The sequence below is a fragment of the Choloepus didactylus genome, chromosome 14, assembly GCF_015220235.1.
Source record: "Choloepus didactylus isolate mChoDid1 chromosome 14, mChoDid1.pri, whole genome shotgun sequence".
Taxonomy (NCBI): domain Eukaryota; kingdom Metazoa; phylum Chordata; class Mammalia; order Pilosa; family Megalonychidae; genus Choloepus; species Choloepus didactylus.
This window is the reverse complement of record NC_051320.1, coordinates 89,573,461-89,582,319: the sequence shown is the minus strand read 5'-3', so window position 1 is coordinate 89,582,319 and position 8,859 is coordinate 89,573,461.

The following is an 8,859-nucleotide window of genomic DNA, read 5'->3' as shown; positions in this document are numbered from 1 at the left end:
CCATAGACAAACGGTAAAATGTAGTAAAAATAATTGAGTGGTAAGTTTTGAGTATTTATTTTCTTTGTTTTTAATATAATGTACTACAATGTAAGTTAATATAATTTGATTCTCGATATGGCTTGCTTTAAACCCAAAGCTCATAAAGTTCTGTAAATGCAATAATCAGCTTCTGCAAGTCCATATGGATTGCAATGCACCACGGTGGCCTCTTCCTTTTTTCTACCCACGGTTAGGAATTCCCAGAGGCAATGGATTTGAGGGAGAAATTTACCTGTTTTCCTCCCCATTGTACACTCAGCACCTGGTCTGATGATTGGCAAAATGCCCTCAGTAATGTTTTCTGAATAACCTTTAGACCTTTTTTGCCCCTTGGAGCCCATGATTCTTACAGGTGATTCCTCTTTTGCTGCCACTGCTGCCCTGTGAGAAGCAGGGTGGTGTCAAGGTTTGGCTGCTGGGATTTGGATCCCAGCTCTGCCGCTGACTCACAGGTGACTTTTGACAACTTATTAACCTCTCTGTGCCTCAACTTCTCTTCTATAAAATGGGAATAGTTGCACCTCCTTCATCAGCGTGTAATCAGGAGGCATAAATGAGTGACTATGCTTCAAGTGCTTAGAACAATATTTTAATTATTGACCCTGGATGCAGATGCTGGCGGGTTCCACGGGAGTCCCCGGGGCCCTGCGGGCGGCAGAACCCACCAGTCACCTCCCTGCCTCTGTCCTCCTGCTTCCCACCTGCCAGGGGAGTCTCACGACGGAGGGCACGGCTGACCGGCTCTTTCTTTTGATTCTCTACTTGCATTATTCTACCTGTTCAAGAGTCCCTTGTTTTACTCTCTCCTTAGGGGTGTGTGTGTGTGTGTGTGTGTGTGTGTGTGTTTCACGTCCTCCACCTGGAGTTAAAAAATGTTAACATTTTCATATTTATATAGCAAAACATTACAGATAAAGTTTGAATCTACCCCGTTTTCCTTCCTAGGTGAGTTCTCTTCCTTCTTGCCCAAGGTCAACCAGTGACTTCATAGAATTTAAGAACAAGAAAGGATTTGGGGAGCTTCTTTCCCTCTCCTCTGCCCCCGTGTTTACAGTGAGGAAACTGAGGCTGAGAGCAGAGCAGTGACTTGCCCACAATCACACTCTCAGGGGCTGGTTGAGGTGGGGATCGGTTCATAGCACCCAGTGCAGAGCTCCTGGGATACACCAGCCTGGGGGTGTGTGTGAATTTGTCCCCAGCCCTGGGAGTGAAATACACAGGAAACTACACATGGGGAACTACAAAGGGCCAGCAGCCTCCTGGTTCAATTTCAGCAGTGCTGAAATTACAAAAGACAGACAACATCAACCCAGCATCTATTATAATGGAAAAGAAACTTAACATCTCTATTGTGGTGTTTCCTAAAAACACCAAAGCCCTGACACACTCATAAGACCCAGCAGAACTTTCTGAGGTCTCCCCATCTCTCTCACACTCCTTCTCCCATATCTGCCATTCCCCACCCCCACTTTGCCTGCCCAATCTCTCCCAGCACCCAGGCACCCTCTGCTCCCCTCTCTCCCTTCCTCCCTGGGCTCAGCTCTTTTTAATGTTATCACCCACCCAGTTTCTCCCTGCTATAGTCACCCATTGTCTAGATTCTGCAAAATCACAGAGGGCTGGAACTGAGAACACACACAGTCCTTACAAGGGGAAGTGGGACTGGGGTGAGGGCAATTGCAAACACTTGTGGCTTAGTATCTCTCTCCGTTTCATTGTCATCCATGCAAGCAGCCAACTCTGTTAGGACATAAATGGAATCCAGTGCTCTAACAGAGGCAGAATTGGCAGGCTTTGGAGGGAGAAATTAATTCCTCTTGGGAAGACAAGGCAGGGTTTCCCAGAGGAGTGGGATTTGAGCTAAATAGTGAAAATGAATAGTGTCAACAGATCCCAGTGGGGAGGAGGCCTTCCTGAGCGAGGAGACACCCTTGGTCAAAGGTTGTGAGGCAGGGAGGAATCTTGGGGTTGTGTGGGAGAAGTCCTGATCCTTCAGAGTTGAGGAACATAGAGGGTCTTGAGGGATGAGGTTGGAAAGCAAATGAGAGCCAATGTTTATTGCAGCGCTCTTCAATCTTTATGTCATTATTGCCCCCCTACGGTTTGATCACGACAGTGTGGTTGTTAATAAAACCAAACCCAAAGCCTTCAGTGGCTCACGGTGGTCTAAAGCGTAGAGTGCCGACTTGCTGGCCCAGGGTCTCCCAGAAGCAGCCCCTCTATCTGTCTGTCCCCCTCCTCTTTTCCCCAGGTCACCCATGCGAATGTGTATCCACTGCTCCCACCTCTGAGCTCTGTGTCACTACAGGAAAATGTCATGTTCTCTCAAAGCTTGCATCTTCTTTGAGGCTCATTCCTTGCCTCAGGTTTCCTGCCTTTCTGGGCTCTCTATCAGTTTCGCTCCCCATTTTCCTTACTTTTATTTTCTCCTTTTTTCCCTCCTCCTCCCTCTCATTTGCTGCTCCACCCTGTGGCAAATGCTTGTCCTTCAAGTGTCCCTAAGTTGGTTACTCTCCTCTGGAGTTCCCTAATGTTTGTATACACTTCTGCTTCACCACATTCATTGCTATCATCTGTCTCAATGTCTGGGGCCCTTTATATGGCCTTGTAATAGACTTGTAATAATAATGATTATCATTGTGAATAGCTAACACTGTTTGGGTGCTTACTTTGAGCCAGGCACCGTGCAAATTACTTTTCGAATATCTCATTTAATTCTCACATTGACTCTATTCCAAAAGGTATCATTACTATCCCCTTTTTACAAATGAGGATAATCAAGTTGAGGAAGGTTGGGTCCTTGGTCAACGGCCCCTCAGCAGGTAAATGGCAGGGAAGAATTTGAGTGAGCTCTGACTCACGAACCTGGGTTCTTAATTCTACATCATCTCGCTCCATCACGTGCCTCAAATTCTCTTTGATTACTGTATCTTTTTGGCATATATCTCATACTTCTTTCATTCCTCCTTGTAGCATAGCATTTTTCCAGGCATGTGTTGAGGGCAAGAACCTCAGCTCATGTGTCCTTGCCCCCTGCTGCCCTCCTCTCCACTTACTGATGTTTTATGAACTGTAAGCACTAGAGCCATTCATTTGAATTGTTGAATCTGATGTTCGAGTAGCTTTAGTTGTTTTATGGGAGGAAGAGTGATTCTCAAATTGAAATTATTAACAGAGAAAGAACTAAAATGTCAAGGTCCTTCTTGGGCCAAAAGTCTTGTACCAGTAAAGGTCCTTGGTGCAGCAGGTAATGGAAACTATGACACCTTCAAAAACGAGGTTTATTGGCTCCCAGTCCATGGATGCCCTGGGGTAGGGGAGATCAGAGAAGGTCATGAAGCAGATCCACAGGGTCACAAGGTACTGGGACTCTGTCCTGCTTTTGTCTCTATCAGGCACGAGGTAAGCTTCCTTTTACAGGAGCTCCCCTTGGGGTGGAAGCTGGGCTGCCAGTAGCACAGGGGCTTCTTGTTTCCTCCTCCAACTAAAGAGAGGATGGAACCTCAGTGTGGAGTGAGATTTCCAATCCTTCGGTCTTATTGGGCCATATTTGCTCAAGTATAATAATAGCATCAGGGACTGTCAAATGCCAGTTGGCTTAAGGCTGGTTTACCAATTATATACAATGTATGGTGTCATATACAATTGATCCTGTCATTGTACATAGTGCTTAGGTAACCCTAATAGATACACATGATTACACAGACAGTTCCTGTTGTTATTTTATAGATAAGGAAACCGAAGCCCAGTGACCTGTTAGAGTTACTCAAGAATAAGTAGGAAAGTTGGGATGTGGACCCACATCTTTCTGACATCAAAAATCCTAAGAAGCTTTGAGCGCTATGGTAGAGATAATTCGCTCTTCTGGAAAGCACACTCTTTGAATGCTGTCCCTGTCACGCAGGGGATGCCGAGGTAGGGAGACCAGAAGGAAGGAAGACACCTTCCCAATGAATAGAAGATGCGGCTTACTTTTCAGTTTTAAAGGTGTCTGAGCCACACATTTGTAGAGTTGAATTAGAAGAAGAAATCAATACGCTCACAAGTCTGCTTGGTTCCTCTCTGTGCAGACCCATATCTCATTTTTCATTTCCTTGGGCCTGTGAAGGGTGCAGCACACTCAGCATTGCAAATTCATTTTGGTGGGACAATATTTTTGGAAATACATGCAGAATCACTTTGAACACACTGTACTTTAGCAGATGGGAAGGGGACGAACTTTGCTTACATGTGTACAATATGTCCGGTCCACTGTGTGTTACCCACCTGCCAGAGGAGGGTTCCTGCCCCTCAACGCCCAGGCGAACTTGGCCCGAATCTCCTGCTAAATCCCCAAACAGTAGAAATCTAAGGGTCTGTGAATTCCATCTCCAGGCCCAGGGGCCCTTCAGTGCCGGGTGCAGCTCTAACCGTATCAACTTCTTAGCTTTCCCAGCACAACACAAACCAAGCACTTATGAGCTGGTTTTGTCCTAGAAGTGGTTCTCACACTTTGGTGTGAATCGGAATCCCTGGAAGAGCTGGTAAAGAGCACAGAGGCCTGGGGCTCATTGAGGGATAAAGCTGGATCTTTGAATTTCAACCAAGTCCCCAGGTGATTCTGATTCCCAAGTTGAAGAATGCTTGCATTATAGGAACACAAACTTTTCAAGAGAAAAAATAGGTATTGTTTTTCTTAAAATCCCACTGGCCTCTCCATCATGATGCAGTTTTGCAAGACCTACTTCATTCCACCTTCTTCCCATTTTGTTAGTCTTGCTGGTTTTCTCCTCCTCGTTTCCCTTTTAAGAAAAACAAAACTTTCCAACCCCCATCTACTGCGAAGAGTTTTATGGGCCATTTTACAGATGATGAAACAGCTCCAGAAGTCACATTCTGTAGAATGTATGGAAGGTCACCAGGCTGGCCCAGGCCATAGCCAGCTGTCAAACCTGAGAGTTTCTGACTCCAAAAACCTAGGAATTTTCTGTTGTAAACATCAGTCATTACCTCGATTTAATAAAGAACCTCCTGAGCTTCTCAAGTCCTAATGTCTGCTCTGGGAATTTCACCCTCAGAGAAGCAGAGGAGGAGGCCCAAGAAGAGGACACAGGGATGGGGAGAGGACAGGTTGATTGGAGATCCTCTAATTGAGAGTCCTGGAACTCTGGGCCTCCTTGGCTATTAACCAAGAAGTGTAAACTTGGGGAAGCCCTTTCCCTGTCCTGTGCCTCAGCTTTCACCCTGTCACCACAATCCCCTATCCTCACTCATTCTTACGTTCAGCCCCCTCCACCTGCCACCGCCCGATGAATGACAATCCATTTCCCCCTGGACTATCCGATCCCTGCTGGCTTCACATCCCCTACCCCACCTACTCTGGACTCCAGACTTGAACAAACCATTTTCTTATCGGTCCTCTTGATTCCCTTGCCCCCAATTCCTTTAATTACCTCAAAACCTAGCCCCAGACAGGGGTCGATATGGCCACCCATCATCCCTGTTCTTATGGGGGGGGTGGTGGTGAGTACAGCTGGAGAAAACCACCAAATGGCACCTCCAATCTTAGCTGGGCTGTCAGCAATGCACCTCCAGCCCCCCCCTTTCCTTTAGCCCTCCCTTGGTCAACATATTTCTTAAGCTTGCACTGGCGGTGTGGTAGGTTGCAAAAATATCTATGAGACTTTGCAGCAACTCCCTTCAAGAGATGGAGTCTGTTTCCTCACCCCTTGAATCTGGATCAACCCTGTACTCTGACCAGTGTGATGTGGCAGCAGCCCGACACTTGTCAGTTCTGAGCCCAGCTCTCAAGCAGCCTTGCAGCTTCTGCTCTTGGACCTTGCCACCATGTGAACAAGCCTGAGCTAGCCTGCTGGTTGGTGAGCAGCATGTCCCTCCACCCCAGCTGACAGCCATTTAACCATGGACATGTGAGTGAGGCTACCCAGGACCAGCCGGCCCCCAGCTGACTTGCTAACCTGTCACCAATGCACGATTGAACCCACATGTGATCATTCAAGCCCGACCCAAACCAGAAAAACCACCCAGCAGAACTGTGAGCTAAATCGATGATCATTGCTTTAGCCACTCCATTTTGGGGCAGTTTGTAAGTAGCAATGCAAAGCCATACAGGCAGCATCTAACAGAAATTGGAATTCAGTGGTTTAACCAAGTGGAGCTTTATTGTTCTCATATACTAGAAATCTGGAGCTGGGCAGTCAGAGCTGTTACTCTGGCCCCATGATGCCATCAGAGCATCTTTTCTTGGGTCCCTACTCTGCCATCTTATGTGGTTCTCGGCTTCGTGGTTGCAAGATGGCTGCTGGGCATCAAGGCATGGGCTTCACTACCACGGAGGACAAATGGGGTGAGGGCAGAGGGTGTGCCAACCAAGTGTCTTCTCATCAGGGAAGTAATAGCTCTCCCGGAAGTCCATCATGTACATCTCATTAGCTGGAACCATCGCATGGCAACACTTAGCTACTAGGGAGGCCGGAGACTAGTGGTTTCTTAGTAATGGATAATTGTATGTGTCTACTTGGCTGGGTTTTGGTGTCCAGTCATTGGTCAAATACTGGACTAGTTGTTGCTGGCAGCGTTTTGTAGATGGGGTCAGCATCTACAGTCAGTTGACTTTAAGTAAAGGAGATTATCTTCCATATTGAGGTGGGCCTCATCTCATCGGTTGGAGGTCTTAAGAGCAAGAACTAAACAGAAGAATTTCTGTCTCAAGATTTCAACATTGACTCTTCCAGAATTTCCAGACTGCTAGCTTCCCCTGGGGAGTTAGGTCTTAAGCCTTCAATATCACCTTCACTGGAATATCCAGCCTGCAGCTTGCCCTGTAGAATTTGAAATTGGCAGCCCCCATACTTGCATGAGTCAATTCCTTAAAATAAAATATATATATATATACTCTCTTAGTTTTCTAGGGCTGCTATAACGGATATGACAGATTGATTGGCTTAAGAAACAGGAACTTATTGTCTCACAGTTTTGAAGGCTAGAAGTCCAAAATCAAGATGTCTGCAGGCCGTGCTCCCTCTGAGTCTGTAGCATTAAGGAGGCAGCTTGCCAGTGTCCACAGTGCCATCTCTGCCTCTGTCACATGGCCATCTTCCGACTCTCTCTTCCTGTGGCTTGTCCTACTGCTGTGTCCAATTTCCTCTGCCTGTAAGGTCTCCAGTCATATTGATTAAGGCCCACCCTGATTCATTTTGGCCTTCACATCTTCAAAGATCCTATTTGCAAATGAGTTTGCACCTCCAGGACTGGGGTTAGGACTTAACCATGTCTTTGTGGGGAACAGGATTCAATCTATCTCTAGCGCAAGAGAAAGGAGACTGCATTGCAACAGAGCAAAATAACATAAATGGAGCTTTGGATCTTTTTCTTTCTTTCCTTAGGACTTGAACATGTCTTTGTGGGGAACAGGATTCAATCTATCTCTCTCTCTCTCTCACACGCACACACACACATGCATATACACACATACATACACATACACATACATACATGTATTTTGTTTATTCTGGTTTTCTGAAGAACCCAGACTAATACAGTCACATTGTCAGCTATTAGAGATGAGAAGATGATAAAATAAGTTTTGACCTTTGAACTTCTCCCATTTTGTCCCCACACTGAGTTGAATATGTCTCTTTTACACCGTCAGAGAATATAACATTTACGTTCTCTCTTACCACCCTAATACCTTATTTGTTTAGGCTTCATCATAGAGTTAAATAGCTCCACTGCTCATAATTCCTCTTCTCCTGTTCTCTTGCACGTCTGCTTTTTACAATTGCTTCATAGGATTTATCTTTTTGTTAGATTTTTTTTTAATTCCTGGCAAAAATATTCATATTCAGAATGTGCCCCATGGCTGTAGTTTTCCAGTGTGATTCTTTCTGTCTGCCATTTGATTTTTCTATTCCCTTCTTCCTTCTTTTCTCATGTTTTTTATGATTGTGGCTGGTTCATTTTATAGTACTCATAAATAGAGGTTTGGATCTTTTTCTTTCCTTGCTTAGACCAGCTACTAGCAGGGAGTTGATGCAGGAGAGGGAAAAAAGTTGGGTTCCAGGCTCTCTAGAATGTTTTCTTATGATCCAGGATTTATTGTATGTGGGGCATGTGTGGTCATTTAGCCATCCACCGCTAGTGAAGAGAGGCCGTTGTTATTTCATCCTGTTGTTTTCTGTTGTTTTGCTCTGTTGCAATGCAGAGCCTCCTTCCTCTTGTGCTACTGCTGTGTAGACAGGGTGCTTCCTGCAAGTGCATCTTCTCTGTGCCTCTTGTTTAGCCCTGTGTCCTCTGTTCTGAAAATCAGGCTGCAGGGAATTTCCTGCTGTCAGCTGGTGTGCCCCTGCGTTTTAGACAAGATCGCAGGCTTTACACCCCGCTCTGTGTCCCACACCCCTAGGGAATATATTTTTGCTGGCTTTTTCTTTCATCTGAAGCTGAGGTATCTTTTCTAGCTTCCTCCTGCAGGTCTGCCTGCTTTTGCAGCCTTTCCAACCATTCTGGAGCCTGTAGTTTAGCTTAATCCTAGATTTGGGATAAAAATTCACATTCTTAACATGTTCTGTAGTGTCCTGCCTGCTTTTTCCTCTGCCTACCTCTCCACCCTGACCGTGTGCCATCCTCCCATCACGTTCTGTACAACTTCTTCATACTCCTCTAATACGCCAAGGAAGCATCACGCTCCCTCCACAGGGCCTTCACACATGCTGTTCCCACCACCTGGAACAGTCTTTCTTATCTCGGCTCAGGTTAATGCCTGCTCAATAAGCATTTGTTGAAAGAAAGGGGGAAAATGGAAAGAGAGAAAGAGAGAGA